The sequence below is a fragment of the Oncorhynchus tshawytscha genome, linkage group LG01 (assembly GCF_018296145.1).
Source record: "Oncorhynchus tshawytscha isolate Ot180627B linkage group LG01, Otsh_v2.0, whole genome shotgun sequence".
Classification (NCBI taxonomy): domain Eukaryota; kingdom Metazoa; phylum Chordata; class Actinopteri; order Salmoniformes; family Salmonidae; genus Oncorhynchus; species Oncorhynchus tshawytscha.
In genome coordinates, this window is record NC_056429.1 from 78171581 (window position 1) to 78196708 (window position 25128).

Below are 25128 nucleotides of genomic sequence, written 5' to 3' on the forward strand. Positions count from 1 at the left end.
CCCTCAGGAGCTCATCCGCCACCTCATCAGGAGCATGCCCAGGCGTTGTAGGGAGGTCATACAGGCACATCGAGGCCACACACACTACTGAGCCTCATTTTGACTTGTTTTAAGGACATTACATCAAAGTTGGATCAGCCTGTGGTGTGGTTTTCCACTTTAATTTTGAGTGTGACTCCAAATCCAGACCTCCATGGGTTGATAAATTTGATTTCCATTGATAATTTGTGTGATTTTGTTGTCAGCATATTCAACTATGTAAAGAAAAGTATTTAATAAGAATTTCATTCATTCAGATCTAGGATGTGTTATTTTAGTGTTCCCTTTATTTTTTGAGCAATGTATATATAGTATATGATATATATTAGAGGTCAACCGATTATGATTTTTCCATGCCGATACCGATACCGATTATTGGAGCCCAAAAAAGCAGATGCCGATTAATCGATTAGCCGATTAAGATGCCAATTACAACAATACTGAATGAACACTTATTTTAACTTAATATAATACATTAAAAAAATCTATTTAGCCTCAAGTAAATAATGAAACATGTTCAATTTTGTTTCAATAATGCAAAAAAGTGTTGGAGAATGTGCTATGTAAGAAAGCTAGCGTTTCATTTCCTTGCTCAGAACATGAGAACATATGAAAGCTGGTGGTTCCTTTTAACATGGGTCTTCAATATTCCCAGGTAAGAAGTTTTAGGTTGTAGTTATTATAGGAATTATAGGACTATTTCCCTCTATATCATTTATTTCATTAACCTTAACCTTCATTAACCTAACTATTGGATGTTCTTATAGGCACTTTAGTATTGCCAGTGTAACAGTATAGCTTCCGTCCCTCTAGTTAGCACGCGCTAACTAGCTAGCTAGCCATTTCACTTTGGTTAGACCAGCCTCATCTCTGGAGTTGATAGGCTTGAAGTCATAAACAGCGCAATGCTTGACGCACAACAAAGAGCTGCTGGCAAATCGCACGAAAGTGCTGTTTGAATGAATGTTTACTCGTCTGCTTCTGCCTACCATCGCTCAGTCAGATGCTTGTATGCTCAGTCAGATTATATGCAACGCAGGACACGCTAGATAATATCTAGTAATATCATCAACCATGTGTAGTTAACTAGTGATTATGATTGATTGTTTTTTATAATATAAGTTTAATGCTAGCTAGTAAGTTACCTTGGCTTACTGCATTCGCGTAACAGGCAGTCTCCTTGTGGAGTGCAACGAGAGAGAGGCAGGTCGTTATTGCTTTGGACAAGTTAACTGTAAGGTTGCAAGATTGGATCCCCCGAACTGACAAGGTGAAAATCTGTCGTTCTGCCCCTGAACAAGGCAGTTAACCCACCGTTCCTAGGCATTCATTGAAAATAAAAATGTGTTCTTAACTGACTTGCCTAGTTAAATAAAAGGTATAAAAAAATCAATTAAAAGATCTATAAAAAAAAATCTATAAAAAAAATAAATAAATCGGCACCCAAAAATACCGATTATCGATTGTCATGAAAACTTGAAATCGGTCGACCTCTAATATATATATATATATTTTTTTTATCCCAGCCCCCGTCCCCACAGGAGGCCTTTTGGTAGGCCATCATTCTAAATAAGAATTTATTCTTAACTGACTTGCCCAGTAAAATAAAAATAATATAACACTAGTCACTTTAATAATGTAAACATATTTTGCATTACTCATCTCACATGTATATACCGTATTCTATCCTACTGTATCTAAGTCTATGCCCCTCTGACATTGCTCGCCCAATATTTATATATTTTTAATTCCATTCCTTTAGATGGGTGTATTGTTGTGCAATTGTTAGATATTACTGTTAGATATTGCTGTACTGTTAGAGCTAGAAACACAAGCATTTCGCTACACCCGCAATAACATCTGCTAAACACGTGTATGTGACAAATACAATTTGATTTGAATACCATCACACCATCATAAAATATAAAAAAATAGTGATATGATATTTTGACCAGCACTAGTCCAAAAACCCCAACACAGTTGTGAAGAGGGCACAACAATGCCTCTTCCCCCTCAGGAGGCTGAAAAGATTTGGCATGGGCCCTCAGATCCTCAAAAAGCTCTTCAACTGCACCATTGAGAGCATCTTGACTGGCTCCATCACCGCTTGGTATGACAACTGCCTGGCACCCAACCCCAGGGCACTACAGAGGGTAGAGCAGGGATGGGCAACTCCAGTCCTCAGGGGCCTAATTGGTGTCACATTTTTGTCCCAACCCCCGTTAACACACCTGACTCCAATAATCAACTAATCATGAGTTTCAGTTTAGAATACCAGGCGCTGTCAAAGGAAGGTCCTAACAATTGTTGTCAACGACACCAGCCACGGACTGTTCTCTCTACTACCGCACAGATCACCAAGTCTGGAACATGAACAACTTCTACTCCCAAGTCATAAGACTGCTAAATAGTTAGCTGCACTGACCCATTTTTGCATTAACTGACTCACATACGCTGCTGCTACTGTTTACTATCTGGTTTATAGACATAATTGGTCGGAGCACGTCAAACGAAAGACTAGTTTCTCAGTGACTCGTTCATTTTAATCATGACTCGAGTCAGTAAAGAGTCGTTCAAAAATAACGACTCGTTTGCGTACTACATATCACTACTGCTCAATGTGCCTGCTAGCTACTACTTGCTAGCTTCATTGACAAACACAGAGTTGGAACTGAGCTAGAAAGTGATTTGGGGCACTGATAAACCGCGTGTAAGTTAGCTGGTGCTTTATTTACGATAGTTTGACAGCTTGCAGAAGATTAAGTTGTAGACATGTTCTCAGAAATCAGTCCTGAGCGCGCAGCCAGACTTTCCCAACTCGATAGACTATGCAGTACACTTACTACTTGTTAATAATGCACATGGTTTTACTTGAAATACTGCAAACACTAAAGCTACAGTTAACGTATGTAATTATCGTAAAAGTAACATTCGAGGCATATGATGGGTTGGGTTAATGTCATACTATTACATTTAGCTAGTAAATGTTGTCGAGGCGTGTTGGCTAGCTAACGTTTAGCTACCAATACAACGTTAATATCTAAAGTCTGTCATTAATTTAACATAATTATCTACTCACGTTCTTGTAGAAGGGGTTCAATATTTTATTTTCAGGACAAAAATAATTTCTTTAACTTTCGAGCTATTTCGTCTTGCTAGCCTTTTTGTAACTGGATTTTCATAATTTTGGATTCCGCGGGTTTAGTGGACGAACTAGTTACCACAGCCGCAATTATGGTTAAACCCCGCCCATTTCTACAATTTCTCTTTTTAACAATTTTATTTGAAACCAAACCTTAACCACACTGGCAACCTTATGCAAAACTTAATCTTCAATTAATACCAAAAAGCTCTTTTTAGTTTAGGATTTTTTAGGACGTAGACAATTTTGACTTTGGCTGTGGTAACTAGTGACAAGCGGTGAGTAGTTTAGAATTTGATGTGACAACGTTTGACGTCACGTGATCCAACATGGCGGCGCTCGCGTCCTTGATGTTCAAGTCCAGATCAGGTAAAATATACACATTACAATTTATTTGCGTTAATTCAAACCTCTCTATGAAACACACTAGTATACGCCAATGACGCTCATGTATTGTAGTTACCCAGCTGGATAACGTGTTTTTGAAGCTAGCTGGCATGGCTTTGGCCACTCTCTCGTGCTTTCTCCATAGCCGAAAATTGTATATTTAAGTGGATATATATTTTTTAATATAACTAGGCAAGTCAGTTAAGAACAAATTCTTATTTACAATGACTGCCAAGGAACAGTGGGTTAACTGCCTTTTTCAGGTTCAGAACAGATTTTTACCATAGTCATCTAGCAACCTTTCGGTTACTGGCCAAACGCTAGGCTGGCTTCCTGCAGATGTGATGCAGCCTGGATTCGAACTAGGCATTGCAGTGTCTTAGACCACTGCGCGACTCGGGTGCCCACGGGTTTTGTTCGTCGTTGGCCTGCAAACCGTGTCAATATATCCTCCAAACGCTGTCTTCGAAGGCATTATCACTTTTATACCATGAGTTACCAACATATTAAAATAATGATTGACATATTTTCATTCAACTTTATTTTGACTAATTTAGTCATACTATTTAATCCTTCTGCAAGATATAGTCCCCACACAAATCTAGGGTTGCTAGAGACACGACCCAGTTGTTCAGTCTTTTTGTTTTGTTTGTAATGTTGCGGCCCAGTCGTTCATTCTAAATGTTCCATTGTCATCCAGGCTGGCAACTTTCTTATCCCTTGCTTGCTAGCTAGCCGAATACGGCTAACATAGTCAAGTCAAAAAGGGCAGCCAGAATAACGGCAAAGTAGCCGCACTTGCATTGTCATAGAAAATGTGCTCACCTGTCAGGTCACTGTTATTCAGAGGAGCTAGCCAACGACACCGCAACAGAAACACAATCACTTCCATTGGAAGCTGGAAAGACTGCAAATGAGCTACTTTTCATTTTCATTTAAAATATATATATATATATCCATAAAAATTATGCCAGCTGATTCATGATTTCGACTGGCTGAGACACTGCCTGCCTGTCTGTCTCATCCCGACTCCCGACAAGTTCATTACTATGTCACAGCAGGAGATCGAATTTGAATATTGAGACAATGTTGCAAATGTAGGTATGGACAGTGAGGTGTATTCAAATCTCCCTGTTGAAAACAAAATGTTAGTCTAAAATATATGTGAGATAATGTCTAGATGCTTTTTATAGTGGAGATCCAGTTTATAAATTGCCTGGCTGGGCTGATGAGACAGTGGATTGCACAGTCAAATGGAACAGAGTAATTGGGCCTTTTAACATAATAGATTTAGCGGTGGCGACTTGTGGAATTGACACCGTCTGGAATGCAGTTTTAACCAATCAGCATTCAGGATTAGACCCACCCGTTGCATAAAACTAAGACCACAGCCTGTCGCTTCCAATGGGAACAAATTAGTCATAGTAGGCAGAACAAGCAAAGAGGTGGGCAGAGCCTATTGGTGTGTTCTAGCCAACATTTGTATATTTCCGTTAGGGAACGCCTACCCTGTGAAGTGCGCAATAACTCGATTCGCATTTGCACTCCTAAACAATGCTTTTTTTTTTTAATTGACAAAGGGTAAAGTCAACAAAACTTTGTCCACTCTGTTCAAAACATTTTTTCGTTTTCGGAACAGAACAGTATTGAGATCAAATGTTTCATGATTGAGAATGTGCAGAATGTTGGACAAAATCCATTGTCTCTTAAAATGGTCATATTGATGTAGAATACACAACCAAATGATCCAGGTGTGCGAGATATAAAGATTATAAATGATTCACACAATTGTGGTAATGTGCCCAAAAAGCTGTCTGAATTGCTGATTTCTGAAGATGTCATTATCAAAAATGTAAATATTTATTCTTCAAATGTCTAAAATGTATATGTACAAGTGAATAGTCATGGATGTGAGCTGATTAAAATATGCAATATTGTCCAATGAACCGTTTTCATAAAACAGAGGACCAGAAACTTGTAAAATTCCATAAGAATGCCAATACGTTTTAACCAAATATCTTGATGTTGAGAGCAGCAAACCATTACACATAGTTAGTTTTAATTCAGATGTATTTTTATTATGGGGCTATAGCAGATTGGTCTGTTACTAGAGTACTAAAATGTATATAATTGTCCACAACAGGCCCAACATTGGATTTTACTACAATGGAATGGAATGTACAGGAAATGTTTAAAGTCCTCATAATGAAAACAGTTAAAGGATAACATTGTTTATAATTTGAATCAGCCCACATGACTATTTACATGTATAAATCTATTTTACATGTTTGAAGATGAAGTATTGCAATTAAGGATTTAAACATTCTAAAATGAGTGATTCGGCCAGCTTTTTGGGCACGTTCTTTCCATAATTATGTGAATAATTTACCATCTTTACAATATGGCACACCTGGCTCATTTGGTTGTGTATTCTACATCACTATGACAATTTTAAGATATTATTGGGCATGCTACAATTATATTTCATACAGGTATGGTCATGCGCAATTGATCCAATAACAGTTGTTTGGCGGCCATATTGGGGAAAGGTTTCTATGGGGTTGATACGTGAATCCTGTGATTGCCCTGTATCTACAAATATTTTTTAAACCCTGTTCTAGCTGTGTGTCTGTGAAATGCGGCGCCTCTATCACCAAAGTTACAATCCCAAAACCTAGCTACCCCTCTACATGGAATTCTATGGCAAAGCTTCCAACATTCTAATGTCAATGGCAGAATATGGGTTATTTTTTAAATAATAGTTGTAGCTGGTGCTTTCAGAGTTGGTTATATTATATATCATTTGAAAGGTCATTTTAATGACCTTTCAGAAGAACTTGTCAAACAAAGATGAAAGTGTTTCAGGGTTTCCATTGTTAAAGCAATTTATACAGGTACATTTAGTAAATTTGCCAGTGGCATACCAAGTGAAAACTACTGGCCCGGCCAAGATCACAGGAAAGCACACAGAATTTCAATCATGGGTGGTTTCATTTGCAGTCTGGGCATGTAACTTATAGCCAACCATGCAATCTGATATTTAAATTGATTGTTTGGAAAACTAAAATAACACCATCCCCCCCTCAATGATGACTCTTTGATGAAAAGCAATATATTTAGGGCCTGCACAAAGCCAAATATACAGTGGAGTTTTTTACCAAGACGACGTTAAACATTCCTGAGTGGCCTAGTTACAGTTTAATATTACATTTACATATGTATTCATACCCTTTACTCAGTACGTTGTTGAAGCACCTTTGGCAGCGATTACAGCCTTGCGTCTTCATAGGTATGACGCTTCAAGCATGGCACACCTGTATTTGGGGAGTTTCTCTCATTCATCTCTGCTGGTCCTCTCAAGTTCGGTCAGGTTGGATGGGTAGTGTTGCTGCACAGCTATTTTCAGGTCTCTCCAAAAATGTTTGATCGAGTTCAAGTCCTGGCTCTGGCTGGATCACTCAAGGACATTCAGAGCCACTCCTGTGTTGTCTTGGCTGTGTGCTTAGGGTCGTTGTCCTGTTGGAAGGGGAACCTTCGCCCCAGTCTGAGGTCCTGAGCACTCTGAATCAGGTTTTCATCAAGGATCTCTCTGTACTTTGCTCCATTCATCTGTCCCTTGATCCTGACTAATCTCCCAGTCCCTGCTGCTGAAAAACATCCCCACAACATGATGCTGCCACCACCATGCTTCACCGTAGGGACGGTGCCAGGTTTCCTCCAGATGTGACGTTTGGCATTAAGGCCAAGGAGTTCAATCTTGGTTTCATCAGACCAGATGATCTTTTTTTCTCATGGTCTGAGAGGCCTTTTGGTGCCTTTTGGCAAACTCCAAGTGGGCTGTCATGTGCCTTTTAATGAGGAGTGGCTTCCGTCTGGTCACTCTACCATAAAGGCCTGAATGGTGGAGTGCTGCAGAGATTGTTGTCCTTCTGGAAGGTTCTCCCATCTGCATAGAGGAACTCTGGAGCTCTTTCAGTGACCATTAGGTTATCGTCACCTCCCTGACCAAGGCCCTTCTCCCCCGATTGCTCTGTTTGGCCAGGTGGCCAGCTTTTGGTAGATCCAAACTTCCATTTAAGAATGATGGGGGCCACTGTGTTCTTCGGGACCTTCAATACTTTTCCCCGGGTCTGTGCCTATCAATCCTGTCTACGGAGTTCTAAGAACAATTCCTTCGACCTCATGGCTTGGTTTTTGCTCTGAAATGCACTGTCAACAGTGGGACCTTAATGTATATAGACAGATGTGTGCCTTTCCAAATCATGTCCAATCAATTTACTATACCACAGGTGGACTCCAATCAAGTTGTAGAAACATCTCAAGGATGATCAATGGAAACAGGATCCACCTGAGCTCAATTTTGAGTCTCATAGCAAAGGTTCTGAATACTTATGTAAATAAGGTATTTCTGTTTTTTATTTTTAATGCATTTGCAAAACAATCTACAAACCTGTTTTTGCTTTGTTATTATGGGGTCTTGTGTGTAGATTGAGGATCCACATTTTAGAATAACACTAACGTTACAATGTGGAAAAAGTCAAGGGGTCTGAAACCAAATCAATAAAATTTGTTTTGAATATTTTCCAAATGCGCTGTATGTATTGACTCGGGTGTGAATATTTATGTAAATTAGATTTCTGTATTTCATTTTCAGTAAGTGTGCAAACATTTCTAAAAGCATGTTGTCACTTTGTCATTTTGAGTTATTGTGGGTAGATGGGTAAGAAAAATCATCTCTTTAATCTCTCTAGGCTTGATGGGACGCTACCGTCCCACCTGACCAACATCCAGTGAATGTTCCGGGACGCCAAATTCAAACTACAGAATTGTAAATATTTAACATTCTTGAAAATACACAAGCAATATGTCAAAATAAAGCTTAACTTCTTGTTAATCCAGCCACGGTGTCAGATTTCAAAAAGGCTTTACGCCAAAAGTAAACCATGCGATTATCTGAGGACAGCACCCCATAAAACAAACACAGACAATCATATTTCATCCTGCCAGGCGCGACACAAAACCCAGAAATAACGATATAATTCATGCCTTACCTTTGAAGAGCTTCTTCTGTTGGCACTCCAATATGTCCCATAAACATCACAAATGGTCCTTTTGTTCGCACTCCAATATGTCCCATAAACATCACAAATGGTCCTTTTGTTCGATTGTTCGTTATATCTGTTAGAGGAATTCTAAATTCCTATATGTTTTGTAGCCAAAACCAAATTCGCACTCTCTCTATTTCATCAATGAGTTGTAAATTCATTAATTATGCATGAAATAGATCGAGACCAGTCTTAAAAGTCAGGTAATAGCGTTTAATTCCAGAGAGTACTGGGTACATACACATTTTACCGCAGGTTATAAACTGAAAATGACGTTAGCGTTTCCTAAATGTTCTATCTCTTCATAACACCGGTAGAGAGGCCCTATAGTTCTCGAGCCTCCTCTCCTAAAGCCAAGGTCAGTCACTGTAAATCAACATTCTAGACAGTCTGGAGATAGTTCATTCATTTGTACAAGGAACAGACCGTCATTGTTACTAAACTCCTGACTATATTATATACAATTGGGAATGGGAGCAAGAGAGAAAATTCATATATGTACAGTACATCATACTAGTCAGTTCTGATTGGAATGTATACATAATTAGTAATTTCAACCATAATTTCCTCCAACAATCTCCAAAATGTCTATTTATTTGGTACGTTTGATCCAGAAAAACGGTTCCAACTCGCGCAACATGACTACAAAATATCTAATAAGTTACCTGTAATCTTTGTACAAACATTTCAAACAACTTTCCTAATACAACTTTGGGTATTTTTTTAACGTAAATAATCAATCAAATTTAAGACGGGATAAACTGCGTTCAATAGAGGAAAAAAAACAAAGTGGAGCGAGCTTTCAGGTCGCGCGCCCCAACCACAACAGTACACTAGACTTGACCCTCGTTCTGAACAGCCCTACTTCTTCATTACACAAAGGAAAAACATCAACCAATTTCTAGACTGTTGACATCCAGTGGAAGCGATAGGAACTGCAAGCAAGTGCTTTAGAAATCTAGATCCACATTGAAAACACTGTCACCTCAAAAAACTAAAAAATCCTGGATGGTTTGTCCTCGGGGTTTCGCTTGCCAAATAAGTTCTGTTATACTTAGACATCATTCAAACCGTTTTAGAAGCTTCCGAGTGTTTTTTTATCCAAATCTACTAATAATATGCATATCCTAGCTTCTGGGCCTGAGGAGCAGGCAGTTTACTTTGGGCACGCTTTTCATCCGGATGTGAAAATACCGCCCCTTAGTCTAGAGAGGTTAATCCATTTTGAATTCAGGCTGTAACACAAAATGTGGAAAGTCAAGGGGTATGAATACTTTCTGAAGGCACTGTAATGCCCAGATGCTCCAGTGCTGCCCAAATGCAAATATACGCTTGTGTTATGATTTTGAAACTTTCATATAAGCGAGAGAATTTTACAAAATCAAAAGATACTTACTGCAGTTTAGCAAAGCTCCACCCGGCTGTGTTTATAAGAACACCTGCTTCCAGCTGAAAATGTGGAATGAAATGGCCCAACGAAAATGCGAGCCCAATCACAGCCGGTTGTGATACAGCCTGGAATCGAACCAGGGTCTGTCGTGGCTTCTCTATTGCTGAGATGCAGTGCCTTAGACTGCTTGCACCACCCGTGAGCCCTATATACACATCAATTACACTACAAATCTAAACTCCGCAAAAAAAGAAACGTCCTCACTGACAACTGTTTATTTTCAGCAAACTTAACGTGTAAATATTTGTATGAACATAAGATTCAACAACTGAGACATAAACTGAACAAGTTCCACATACATGTGACTAACATACATGAAATAATGTGTCCCTGAACAAAGGGTGGTCAAAATCAAAATTAACAGTCAGTAAGTATCTGGTGTGGCCACCAGCTGTATTAAGTACTGCAGTGCATCTCCTCCTCATGTACTGCACCAGATTTGGCAGTTGTTGCTGTGAGATGTTTCCCCACTATTCCACCAAGGCACCTGCAAGTTCCTGGACATTTCTGGGGGGAATGGTCCTAGCATTCACCCTCCGATCCAACAAGTCCCAGACGTGCTCAATGGGATTGAGATCCGGGCTCTTCGCTGGCCTTGGCAGAACACTGACATTCCTGTCTTGCAGGGAATTACGCACAGAACGAGCAGTATAGCTGGTGGCATTGTCATGCTGGAGGGTCATGTCAGGATGAGCCTGCAAGAAAGGTAGGAGGAGGATGTCTTCCCTGTAACGCACAGCATTTAGATTGCCTGCAATGACAACAAGCTCAGCCCGATGATTATGTGACACACCGTCCCAGACTTTGACGGACCCTCCACCTCCAAATTGATCCCGCTCCAGAGTACAGGCCTCGGTGTAACGCTCATTCCTTTGACGATAAACTTGAATCCGACCATCACCCTGTGGTGAGACAAAACCACTACTCATCAGCGGAGAGCACTTTTTGCCAGTCCTGTCTGGTCCAGCAACGGTGGGTTTGTGCCCATAGGCAACGTTGTTGCTGGTGATGTCTGGTGAGGACCTGCCTTACAACAGCCTACAAGCCCTCAGTCCAGCCTCGGACAGTTGTTGTTGCCATCCTGTACTTTTCCCGTAGGTGTGATGTTCTGATGTACCGATCCTGTGCAGGTGTTGTTACACGTGGTCTGCCACTGCGAGGACGATCAGCTGTCCGTCCTGTCTCCCTGTAGCGCTGTCTTAGGCGTCTCGCAGTACTAACATTGCAATTTATTGCCCTGGCCACATCTGCAGTCCTCATGCCTCCTTGCAGCATTCCTCCTTGCAGCATGCCTAAGGCATGTTCACGCAGATGAGCAGGGACCCTGGGTATTTATTTTTGTGTTTTTCAGAGTCAGTAGAAAGGCCTCTTTAGTGTCCTAAGTTTTCATAACTGTGACCTTATTTGTCTACTGTCTGTAAGCTGTTAGTGTCTTAACGACCGTTCCACAGGTGCATGTTCATTAATTGTTTATGGTTCATTGAAACAGTGTTTAAACCCTTTACAAAGAAGATCTGTGAAGTAATTTGGATTTTTACGAATTATCTCTGAAAGACAGGGTCCTGAAAAAGGGATGTTTTTTGTTTGTTGCTGAGGTTATATACAGTGCCTTGCGAAAGTATTCGGCCCCCTTGAACTTTGCGACCTTTTGCCACATTTCAGGCTTCAAACAAAAAGATATAAAACTGTATTTTTTTGTGAAGAATCAACAACAAGTGGGACACAATCATGAAGTGGAACGACATTTATTGGATATTTCAAACTTTTTTAACAATGTCAAAAACTGAAAAATTGGGCGTGCAAAATTATTCAGCCCCTTTAAGTTAATACTTTGTAGCGCCACCTTTTGCTGCGATTACAGCTGTAAGTCGCTTGGGGTATGTCTCTATCAGTTTTGCACATCGAGAGACTGAAATTTTTTCCCATTCCTCCTTGCAAAACAGCTCGAGCTCAGTGAGGTTGGATGGAGAGCATTTGCGAACAGCAGTTTTCAGTTCTTTCCACAGATTCTCGATTGGATTCAGGTCTGGACTTTGACTTGGCCATTCTAACACCTGGATATGTTTATTTTTGAACCATTCCATTGTAGATTTTGCTTATGTTTTGGATCATTGTCTTGTTGGAAGACAAATCTCCGTCCCAGTCTCAGGTCTTTTGCAGACTCCATCAGGTTTTCTTCCAGAATGGTCCTGTATTTGGCTCCATCCATCTTCCCATCAATTTTAACCATCTTCCCTGTCCCTGCTGAAGAAAAGCAGGCCCAAACCATGATGCTGCCACCACCATGTTTGACAGTGGGAATGGTGTGTTTAGGGTGATGAGCTGTGTTGCTTTTACGCCAAACATAACGTTTTGCATTGTTGCCAAAAAGTTCAATTTTGGTTTCATCTGACAAGAGCACCTTCTTCCACATGTTTGGTGTGTCTCCCAGGTGGCTTGTGGCAAACTTTAAACAACACTTTTTATGGATATCTTTAAGAAATGGCTTTCTTCTTGCCACTCTTCCATAAAGGCCAGATTTGTGCAATATACGACTGATTGTTGTCCTATGGACAGAGTCTCCCACCTCAGCTGTAGATCTCTGCAGTTCATCCAGAGTGATCATGGGCCTCTTGGCTGCATCTCTGATCAGTCTTCTCCTTGTATGAGCTGAAAGTTTAGAGGGACGGCCAGGTCTTGGTAGATTTGCAGTGGTCTGATACTCCTTCCATTTCAATATTATCGCTTGCACAGTGCTCCTTGGGATGTTTATAGCTTGGGAAATCTTTTTGTATCCAAATCCGGCTTTAAACTTCTTCACAACAGTATCTCGGACCTGCCTGGTGTGTTCCTTGTTCTTCATGATGCTCTCTGCGCTTTTAACGGACCTCTGAGACTATCACAGTGCAGGTGCATTTATACGGAGACTTGATTACACTCAGGTGGATTGTATTTATCATCATTAGTCATTTAGGTCAGAGATCCTCACTGAACTTCTGGAGAGAGTTTGCTCCACTGAAAGTAAAGGGGCTGAATAATTTTGCACGCCCAATTTTTCAGTTTTTGATTTGTTAAAAAAGTTTGAAATATCCAATAAATGTCGTTCCACTTCATGATTGTGTCCCACTTGTTGTTGATTCTTCACAAAAAAATACAGTTTTATATCTTTATGTTTGAAGCCTGAAATGTGGCAAAAGGTCGCAAAGTTCAAGGGGGCCGAATACTTTCGCAAGGCACTGTACACATCAATTACACAATACACATCTATATACACTTCAATTCACCAACAATCCTGAAATTTCCTTCCCCAACTACAACATTTTCTGACAATATAGAACTGCCTAATGGGGCGGAGTTAGCCTGCAGAGTTCCGTCATACTATCCAGGTCTGTGCCCAAACAATTCAAGCTTCTACTTTTAAAAATCCACCTTTCCAGAAACAAGTCTTTCACTGTTGCCACTTGTTATAAACCCCCCTCAGCTCCCAGCTGTGCCCTGGACACCATATGTGAATTGATTGCCCCCCATCTATCTTCAGCGTTCGTACTGTTAGGTGACCTAAACTGGGATATGCTTAACACCCCGGGCCGTCCTACAATCTAAACTAGATGCCCTCAATCTTACACAAATTATCAAGGAACCTACCAGGTACAACCCTAAATCCGTAGCCATGGGCACTCTCTTAGATATCATCCTGACCAACTTGCCTTCTAAATACAACTGTGCTGTCTTCAACCAGGATCTCAGCAATCACTGCCTCATTGCCTGTGTCCGTAATGGGTCCGCGGTCAAAAGACCACCCCCCCCATCACTGTCAAATGCTCCCTAAACACTTCAGTGTGCAGGCCTTTCTAATCGACCTGGCCCGGGTATCCTGGAAGGATATTGACCTCATCCTGTCAGTAGAGGATGCCTGGTTCCTTTATAAAAGTGCTTTCCTCACCATCTTAAATAAGCATGCCCCATTAAAAAAAATGTAGAACTAAGAACAGATATAGCCCTTCGTTCACCCCAGACTTGACTGCCCTTGACCAGCACAAAAACATCCTGTGGCGTACTGCACTAGCATCGAATAGCCCTGCGATAGGCAACCTTTCAGGGTAGTCAGGGACCAATATACACAGTCAGTTAGGAAAGCTAAAGCTACCTTTTTCAAATTTGCATCCTGTAGCAGTTTTGGGACACTGTAAAGTCCATGGAGAATAAGAGCACCTCCTCCCAGCTGCCCACTGCACTGAGGCTTGGAAACACTGTCACCACCGATAAATCTACGATAATCGATCATTTCAAAAAGCACATTTCCTCCTGCAGCAACTTGCTCCCCCCCCCGCTTCTCCTTCACCCAAATCTAGACAGCTGATGTTCTGAAAGAGCTGCAAAATCTGGATCCCTACAAATCAGCTGGGCTAGACCATCTGGACCTTCTCTTTCTAAAATTATCTGCCGAAATTGTTGCAACTCCTATTACTAGCCTGTTCAACCTCTCTTTCTTATCTTCTGAAATCCCCAAAGATTGGAAGCTGCTGCGGTGATCCCCCTCTTCAAAGGGGGAGACACTCTAGGCCCAAACTGTTATAGACCTATATCCATCCTGCCTTTTCTAAAATATTTGAAAGCCAAGTTAACAAACAGATCACCGACCATTTAGAATCCCACTGTACCTTCTCTGCTATGCAATCTGGTTTCCGAGCTGGTCATGAGTACACCTCTGCCACGCTCAAGGTCCTAAATGATATCATAACCGCCATCGATAAGAGACATTACTGTGCAGTCGCCTTAATTGACCTGGTCAAGGCTTTCGACTCTGTCAATCACTGCATTCTTATCGGCAGCCTTGGTTTCTCAAATGACTGCCTCGCCTGGTTCACCAACTACTTCTCAGATGGTGTTCAGTGTGTCAAATTGGAGGGCCTGTTGTCCGGACCTCTGGCAGTCTCTATGGGGGTGCCATAGGGTTCAATTCTCGGGCCGACTCTTATCTGTATATATCAATGATGTCGCTCTTGCTGCTGGTGATTCTCTGATCTACCTCTACGCAAATGACACCATTCTGTATACTTCTGGCCCTTCTTTGGACACTGTTAACGAACCTCCAAACGAGCTTCAATGCCATACAACACTCCTGTGGCCTCCAACTGCTTTTAAATGCAAGTAAAACTAAATGCATGCTCTTCAACTGATTGCTGCCCACACCTGACTGCCCGACAAGCAACACTACTCTGAACTGTTCTGACTTAGGTATTTGTGGTTGTCCACATATTCTAGGTGTCTGGTTAGACTGTAAACTCTCCTTTCAGACTCACATTAAGCAGCATCTCCAATCCAAAATTAAATCTAGAATCGTCTTTCTATTTCGCAACAAAGCCTCCTTCACTCATGCTGCCAAACATACCCTTGTAAAACTGACTATCCTACCGATCCTTGACTTTGGCAATGTCATTTACAAGATAGCCTCCAGCACTCTACTCAGCAAACTGGATGTAGATGTCTATAACAGTGCCACCTGTTTTGTCACCAAAGCCCCATATTCTACACACCTTTGTGACCTGTATGCTCTCGTTGGCTGGCAATTGCTACATAATTGTTCCCAAACCCACTGGCTCCAGGTCATCTATGTCTTTGCTAGGTAAAGCCCCGCCTTATCTCAGCTCACTGGTCACCAAAGCAATACCCACCCGTAGCATGTGCTCCAGCAGGTATATTTCACTGGTCATCCCCAAAGCCAACACTCCCTTTGGCCGCCTTTCCTTCCAGTTCTCTGCTGCCAATGACTGGAACTAATTGCAAAATCACTGAAGTTGGAGACTTATATCTCCCTCTCTAACTTTAAGCATCAGCTGTCAGAGCAGCTTACCAATCACTGTACCTGTACACAGCCAATATGTAAATAACACACCCAACTACCTCATCCCCATATTGTTATTTATCTTCTTCCTCTTTTGCACCCCAGAATCTATACTTCCACATCATCATCTGCACATCTATCACTCCAGTGTTTAATTGCTAAATTGTCATTATTTCGCCTCTATGGCTTATTTATTGCCTCACCTCCCTAATCTTCTACATTTGCACACACTGTACATAGATTTTTTCTATTGTGTTATTGACTGTAAGTTTGTTTATGTATAACTCTGTGTTGTTTTTGTCGCACTGCTTTGCTTTATCTTGGCCAGTTCTCATTTGTAAATGAGAACTTGTTCTCAACTGGCCTACCTGGTAAAATAAAGGTGAAATAAAAAAATTACACTACATATCTTTACATACATCAATTACACTACATATCTATATACATATATTTTTTATTTATTTATTTATTGTACCTTTATTTAACAAGGCAAGTCAGTTAAGAACAAATTCTTATTTACAATGACGGCCTACCCCGGCCAAACCCTAACGATGCTGGGCCAATTGTGTGCCGCCCTATGGGACTCCCAATAACGGCCGTTTGTGATACAGCCTGGAATCGTATCAGGGTCTGTAGTGATGCCTCTAGCACTGGGATGCAGTGCCTTAGACCCCTGCGCCACTCGGGAGCCCTATATTCACATCAATTACTCTATACATATCTACAGTTGAAGTCAGAAGTTTACATACACCTTATCCAAATACATTTAAACTGAGTTTTTCACAATTCCTGACATTTAATCCTTGTAAAAGTTCCCTGTCTTAGGTCAGTTAGAATCAGCACTTCATTTTAAGAATGTAAAATGTCAGAATAATAGTAGAGAGAGTGATTTATTTCAGCTTTTATTTCTTTAATCACATTCCCAGTGGGTCAGAAGTTTACATACACTCAAGTAGTATTTGGTAGCATTGCCTTTAAATTGTTTAACTTGGGTCAAATGTTTCAGGAAGCCTTCCACAATAAGTTGGGTGAATTCTGGCCCATTCCTCCTGACAGAGTAGGTGTAACTGAGTCAGATTTGTAAGCCTTCTTGCTCGCACACACTTTTTCAGTTCTGCCCACAAATATTTTATAGGATTGAGGTCAGAGCTTTGTGATGGCCACTCCAATACCGTGACTTTGTTGTCCTTAAGCCATTTTGCCACAACTTTGGAAGTATGCTTGGGGTCATTGTCCATTTTGAAGATCCATTTGCGACCAAGCTTTAAATTCCTGTCTTGAGATGTTGCTTCAATATATCCACATAATTTTCCTTCCTCATGATGCCATCTATTTTGTGAAGTGCACCAGTCCCTCCTACAGCAAAGCACCCCCACAACATCATCCTGCCACCCCAGTGCGTCACGGTTGGGATGGTGTTCTTCGCCTTGCAAGCATCCCCCACCCCTTTTCCTCCAAACATAATGATGGTCATTTTGGCCAAACAGTTCTATTTTTGTTTCATCAGACCAGAGGACATTTCTCCAAAAAGTAAGATCTTTTTCCCCATGTGCAGTTGCAAACCGTAGTGTGGCTTTTTTATGGTGTTTTTTGAGCAGTGGCTTCTTCCTTGCTGAGTGGCCTTTCAGGTTATTTTATTTTTATTTGACCTTTATTTAACCAGGTAGGCAAGTTGAGAACAAGTTCTCATTTACAATTGCGACCTGTTCAAGATAAAGCAAAGCAGTTTGACATGTACAACAATACAGAGTTACACATGGAGTAAAACAAACATACAGTCAATAATACAGTAGAAAAATAAGTCTATACGATGTGAGCAAATGAGGTGAGATAAGGGAGGTAAAGGCAAAAAAAAGGCCATGGTGGCAAAGTAAATACAATATAGCAAGTAAAACACTGGAATGGTAGATTTGCAGTTGAAGAATTTGCAAAGTATAAACAGAAATAATGGCGTGCAAAGGAGCAAAATAAATAAATACAGTAGGTGGATGAGGTAGTTGTTTGGGCTAAATTATCGATTGGCTATGTACAGGTGCAGTAATCTGTGAGCTGCTCTGACAGCTGGTGCTTAAAGCTAGTGTTACCAATTTCAGAGATTTTTGTAGTTCGTTCCAGTCATTGGCAACAGAGAACTGGAAGGAGAGGCAGAGTGGCTGATGGAACTCTTCAGCTGGCTAGCTCCGGAATAATTGATGTTTGCTCTGGGACCGACGTAAGCCAATAGTCACTCGGATAGCAACTAGCTAGCTGCAAGATCCAGGTGTAAATGTCCAGAGCTTGCGGTAGAAATCCAGAGATATGGAGAGAAAATAGGTCCGGTATGCTCTGGTCTGAGTCGCATTGTACAAAACTGCCGATGGCTTTTCGAGCTAAAGGATAGCTGATGACCACCAACCGTGGTTAGCTGAATACTAACATTAGCCAGTCAACTGGCTAGCTTCTATTGTGGATTTGAGGTGAATAATGCTTCTTTTTTTTTAAATTGGTGAGGCGGGTTGCAGGAGAGTGTTTTGAAGTTGAAATGTTTTGAAAAAATATGTAAAGATATGCGAAGAAAAGGTGTGTGTGTGTATGTATGTATATGTATGTATGTGTGTATATATATATATATATATATAGGGACACGGCAAGATGAGGACAAAGGACGTCTGACTGATACTTTTGTACCTGTTTCCTCCAGCATCTTCACAAGGTCCTTTGCTGTTGTTCTGGGATTGCACTTTTCGCACCAAAGTACGTTCATCTCTTGAAGACAGAACGCGTCTTCTTCCTGAGCGGTGTGGCGGCTGCGTGGTCCCATGGTGTTAATACTTGCATACTATTATTTGTACAGATAAACGTGGTACCTTCGGGCATTTGGAAATTGCTCCCAAGGATGAACCAGACTTGTGGAGGTCTACAATTCTTTTCTGAGGTCTTTGCCGATTTCTTTTGATTTTCCCATGATATCAAGCAAAGAGGCACTGAGTTTGATGGTAGGCCTTGAAATACATCCACAGGTACACCTTCAATTGATTCAAATTATGTTAATTAGCCTATCAGAATCTTCTAAAGCCATGACATCATTTCTGGAATTTTCCAAGCTGTTTAAAGACAGTCAATTTAGTGTATGTAAACTTCTGACCCACTGGAATTCTGATACAGTGAATTATAAGTGAAATAATCTGTCTGTAAACAATTGTTGGAAAAATGACTTGTGTCACGCACAAAGTATCCTAACCAACTTGCCAAAACAGCAGGTATCCTAGTGGTTAGAGCGTTGGACTTGTAACTGGTTGCAAGATTGAATCCCCGAGCTGACAAGGTAAAAATCTGTCGTTCTGCCCCTGAACAAGGCAGTTAACCCACTGTTCCTAGGCCGTCATTGAAAATAAGAATTTGTTCTTAACTGACTTGTCTAGTTAAATAAAGGTTTTTAAAAAACTATAGTTTGTTAATCCTCTTGAGGGGGCAGTATTTTGTTGGGGGCAGTATTTTGATGTTTGCATGAAAAACGTACCCAAATGAAACTGCCTTTTTCTCAGGCCCAGAATCTAGAAAATGCATATAATTAGGATAGAAAACTCAAAAGTTTCCAAAACTGTCAAAAATATGGATACTATTTGGAATTTTTGTCTGCCCCGTCGTGCCTGCTCGAGCCTGTGGATTTCTGAACATAATGCGCCAACCAAATGGAGGTATTTTGGATATAACAATAATCTTTATGGAACAAAAGGAACATTTATTGTATAACTGGGAGTGCAAACATCCGAAGCTCATCAAAGGTAAGCGATTCATTTTATTGCTTTTCTGACTTTCGTGACCAATCTACTTTGCTGCTAGCTGTTTGTAATGTTTTGTCTGCTGAGAGAGATGTCCATACATAAACGCTTGGTATGCTTTCGCCGAAAAGCTTTTTAAAAATTTGACACGCCAGGTGGATTAACAACAAGCTACGCTGTGTTTTGCTATATTGCGCTTGTGATTTCATGAAAATTAAATATTTTTAGTAATTTGAATTTGGCGCTCTGCAATTCAGCGGATGTTGACGGAAATGATCCCGCTAAAGGGATGGGTGCATCAAGAAGTTAACAAGAAATTTGTGGAGTGGTTGAAAAACAAGTTTTAATGACTCCAACCTCAGTGTATGTAAACTTCCAACTTCAACTGTATATACACATCAACTACACTATACACATCAATTGCACTATACACATCAATTACACTGTACACATCTATATACACATCAATTGCACTATACACATCAATTACACTATACACTTCTATATATATATATATATATATATACACATCAATTACACTATACATGAAAAACAAACACAAAATGCGACAAGCAAAACAGAATATGAATATGGAACCACCACATTCTTCAGTAAAAAGGCTCCCTAACATCCGCCTGAACTGCCCTAGAGACACCAACTTGTACTTTTGGAGATCATTCCACAAACTAAAATAATAATAAAGCGCTATGATAAACTGTGTCCAATGGCTTCAATAGTGTCCAGCTGTGCTCCATATTTTCAGCTGAGAACCCTAACACGGAACCCAAACCGGCTGCGCGCGTGCGCTATCGTGCATAAATGTATTTTGTTCCCCCTACACCAAACGCGATCACTGCACGCAGGTTAAAATATCAAAAGAAACTCTGAACCAATGACATTAATTTGGGGACAGATTGAAAAGCATTAAACATGGATGGCAATTTAGCTAGTTAGCTTGCACTTGCTAGCTAATTTGTCCTATTTAGCTAGCTTGCTGTTGCTAGCTCATTTGTCCTGGGATATAAACATTGAGTTGTTATTTTACCTGAAATGCACACGGTCCTTTACTCCGACAATTAATCCACACATAAAACGGCCAACCGAATCGTTTCTAGTCATCTCTCCTCTTTCCAGGCTTTTTCATCTTTGAACTTATATGGTGATTGGCATCTACACTTTTACCACAATAACTGGCAAAACATTTAGTCTTTCAATCTCCATGTGGGTATAACCAATGAGGAGATGGTACGTGGGTACCTGCACCTATAAACCAATAAGGAGATGGGAGAGGCAGGACTTTCAGCACGATCTGCGTCAGAAATAGAAAGGAGTTCTATTTTAGCCCTTGGCAACGCAGGTACTTGTTGGTGCACGAGCGAGCAGTGTGGGTGCAATAATTGAATAACATGGATTTCTAAATTTATTTTGCGACGCTCGCGCACGTGACGTGTCCGGTCTGGTCAAGAGGCTGAAAAGCCCCCTTGGTGTCTCGAGCTAATTTATTCCCAACATAACCATGCTATCCAATCCCTGAACAGCAGGGACACTTATAGTTGACGAAAACCTAAATGTCCTTTGTCTGTCACGAATGTTGATAAAAAATTATATTTGAACTTACTCTACCAATTGTCTATGGGGTTGGTTCGTAATAGGATGGAACTTTAGACAACCTTTCTAAAGGAACTTATTATTAAAGACTTTGTTGTAGACCCACTTTCTCTCTGCTTTCTTCATCTCAAAATATAAGTCCCCCACAAGTTATTGCTTGTTTGTGCACATATGGCACACGTGCAGGACTTTTTTTATTTCAACATGAGGTAAGCAGCGAGGAAGTGGGTCTACAATAGATACATGTTTGGAAAGTCTGTTTAATAAAACATTCCTTTGGATATATATATATTGTCTCAATTTCCACCCTATATAGGGAAAGGGATGGGGCCGAAGACGTAGATGTCGATTAAGGCAGCCCCCCCGGCACTCTCTGTCTCAGAGGGGTTGGGTTAAATGCAGAAGACACATTTCAGTTGAATGCATAAGAACAAACACTATGGACATTTGCTAATGTAAGTTCAAATATAATTGTATTCAACATTCGTGACAGACGAGACGTTTAGGTTTTCGTCTATGTAGAAAAGTTGTCCAGGTATTGGATAGCATGGTCAAGTCGGGACTATGACTGGTGTATCAGGCTACTAGCTACCTACATTGGAAAGAAGTTTCTAACATAGCATGAGCATCAAAAATGGTATTGAACAGCCCACTGCCTTCATACAAGCCAGACAGTCATTTATCAACTGTATTGACTGCTTCAAATGTATCCCCTTGCTACAATGTTAACTCAACAAAATTGCAGGTCTTCTGCTCCCTTGCCAGTCCTCTCTTGTGGACTGGGTGTGCTTTGCATCCAAGAAGGCAGGCGGTAGCAGCAAGAACCTCGGGGGGGAAAGAGTCCCGGTCGCAGATATGGCTTCAAGAAAACAGACGGTAGCTACGTGAATGCTCTTATTTGTCAGTATATGCTATGCTTAGTTCTGACATCTCTGTGAGGTGCATGTTATGTATTTTGATCTTACACACGTCATGTTTGCATCGTCTAACTAACACTTCTGTTTTGTTGGCATCCACCTTCAGGGAACTTTGTCCATGCTGGCAACATCCTAGCATCACAGAGGCTCATGCGGTGGCAACCAGGAGCACATGTAAGGTTTCTCACTTTCACTGTTAATATCCTGAGGTGTATTCATCACATGCACATCATAGCAAATAGTTTAGCACCGCAGCTAAATGTTTTGCAACAGAAACATTTTACTCTAACCAGAACTATTTGGAAATTTCCATTGGACAAATTTAGGTAAGTCCCTCCTTGTTTCTTTTGATTCCGTTTGGTTCCTAGTGAATACACCCCTGGAAGCCTTCAAATGTCTGCAGGTCGCCGGTTGATTGTCAACTAATCGCTCTCACTCTCTATCCACCACCTCTCTCAGGTGGGGATTGGAACCAACAACACCCTTTATGCCCTGGAGGATGGCATTGTCAGGTTCACTAATTTTTTTGTATGTTCCAGCCCCATGCAGCACTGAGACATTCAAGGTCATCACCAAGCTGCCCACGGGAACTGTGCTCTACAAGACCTTTATCAACATAGTGCCCAACAAACAAGAGGGCAAATTCAAACTGGTTGGCATGTTCTAAAGACTGCTGACTCATTCATATTCCACTCTGTGGAAGATCAAATCCTACTTTTTCTATGGACTTGGCGGATTGAAAGGTTCTGTTCAACCGCGGACTCCTTTGTCGTGAATGTTGTGGAACTGAGCTGCTGTGTGGTGAGGAGGATTCTGGAAGTTCTGAGGGAATTCCTCAAAGCTTCCTGTGTTGTGGTGACCGTTACCATATTTTCATTGATCCTGCACATTTTGACTATGGTCGAAGGTTTAATCAACAGGCACCTACCTGACTTATTGTGCTGTAAGAAGACGTGTCACTCCATCCAATAAAGTTTTTTATGAACTGGGTGGTTTGAGCCCTGAATGCTGATTGGTATTTTTACAGCTCTAATGAATGTTGGTAACCAGTTTATAATAGCAATAAGGCACCTCGCAGGTTTGTGGTATATGGCCAATATACCACAGCTAAGGGCTGTATCCAGACACTCCGCTTTGCATCGTGCCTTAGAACAGCCCTTAGCTGTGGTATATTGGCCATATACCACACCCCTTCGTGCCTTATTGCTTAAATATATAATCATGACATCAGCAGTCTGTTATGTGCATTGTAAGCTTAGTCAATGGAACAATTTCATGTGTATCCAAAAGTATTTCATTTTTGGGAATATTTTTGTGTCATCTGGGGGGGAAACTCTGTATGGTTGACAAGGAAAACATGAAACCACCCCTTGATCAAGTGTGAGTGTGGTCTATAGTTCCTGAACTAACCACAGGGTGTTTCAAGGCTTAACACAGAGGTTTCCCCTCTGATTTATCCAAACAGGCTACAGAGGGATGATGTGAAACAAAAAAAAATACTACAAAGCAGAGGGAAGTAATATATCACAGTTTTTAGCATCAGACTGTACTCTACAGAACTCTCCTTTAATAATTTACTCTCAGCCCCATGTGGTCTCTTAAAGCCAACTACCTCTTTCGCATAATTTTGTGTTGATGACACCAGTTCAAGAGATGTTGGGTGTTGACTTGTAACCATTAACTCAAATTTGTATCTGGGGAATTTTGTGTAAACCCACACAATCACAATCACCAGGATTGACCCATTTTAGAGAGAAACAAGAAACTCCAAATAGACACCCATGACAAGATGTGTGTAGTATTCCCCAAACATTTAACAGATCATTCTTTACTCTGAGTTTTAAGCAAGGTGCCATGTTTTTTGCAATTTTTTTTTAGAGTATGAGTTACAGAGAGCATGAATGGTATTTCAACTCCCCTCATAGTGGTATGCAGGGGAGTGTGGAGTACATTCAGAATACCCTTGGTACCTTCACTATGAAACGACAGCTTGTCAAAACATGTATGATGAAGGCCCTCTCTACTAACTGATGAGTGCTGTACTTGAGATACTATATATTTTTGTACATGATGTATGTGTTATGAGAGTTGATAAGGGAGGATAATGTACAGTACATCTGCAAAGAGGGAGAGGTCAAAATGAGGTCGCGACTCTCTCGACTGACTCACTGTCTAGGTTATGGACATATTTGTACCTGGTAGAGAAAAACAGATGAACAGAAACAGGAGTGTATTCCCTTTTGATATCTTGACACTATATATTATATTAATCCTCATCATATTGATATAGCTCAAGTTAATACAAATCTTTTTTATTTTTTATTTAAGCGCATAGTTCAGCTATTTCATTTATGTGCATAGGTCATTTAAGCGCATAGGTATTTTAAGTGCATAGTTTACTTATTTTTTTATTTGAGTGAGACATAATATGAATGTTTTGCATAGTTACGTATCTGTCTAAAAACGCATTGAGAAACTCCATTCCAGTTTAGACCAGAAGGTAAAACATCAGGGTCATGGTAAGTTTCTCTGCATAGTTAGTTTGACCTGGTTAACCGTCCCTGAGTGAACATTGCGTCCCAAATGGCACACTATTCCCTATGTAGTGCACTACTTTTGACAATTAGGGTACCATTTGGTACACAGACATTGTCTGTCTCAGTAGTGTTAATCATTTGTGATGCATTCAACCACAACAGCTCTCTGGTCTGGCCCTACACTCAAAGATATCAGTACATGTTAGGTAGCTAAGTATTCATTGCTCAGTGTTCTTTTGTAACAAGGGGATTTAGATTTTTCATTAACACGTTCAACCCGAGACAATGTCTATGTTTTGTGGTTGTCTACGACTTTGAACGTTGTGATGAAGCATCAGATGTCTGCTGCTGAGGTGCA

At 40.7% G+C, this 25128-nt stretch overlaps 1 protein-coding gene and 1 pseudogene across 1 annotated transcript in view; one reads left to right on the top strand and one right to left on the bottom strand.

Moving 5' to 3' along the window:
- eme1 (essential meiotic structure-specific endonuclease 1) overlaps window positions 1-1239 on the bottom strand; it is a 14885-nt gene extending 13646 nt beyond the window's left edge. The window contains exon 1 of the mRNA XM_042325949.1: window positions 1185-1239. The gene's annotated coding sequence lies outside the window, so the exon portion shown is untranslated. The remainder of the gene's footprint in view (window positions 1-1184) is intronic.
- Window positions 1240-8004: 6765 nt separating this feature from the next.
- Window positions 8005-23223, top strand: LOC112257543 (annotated as a pseudogene).
- Window positions 23224-25128: the final 1905 nt, after the last annotated feature.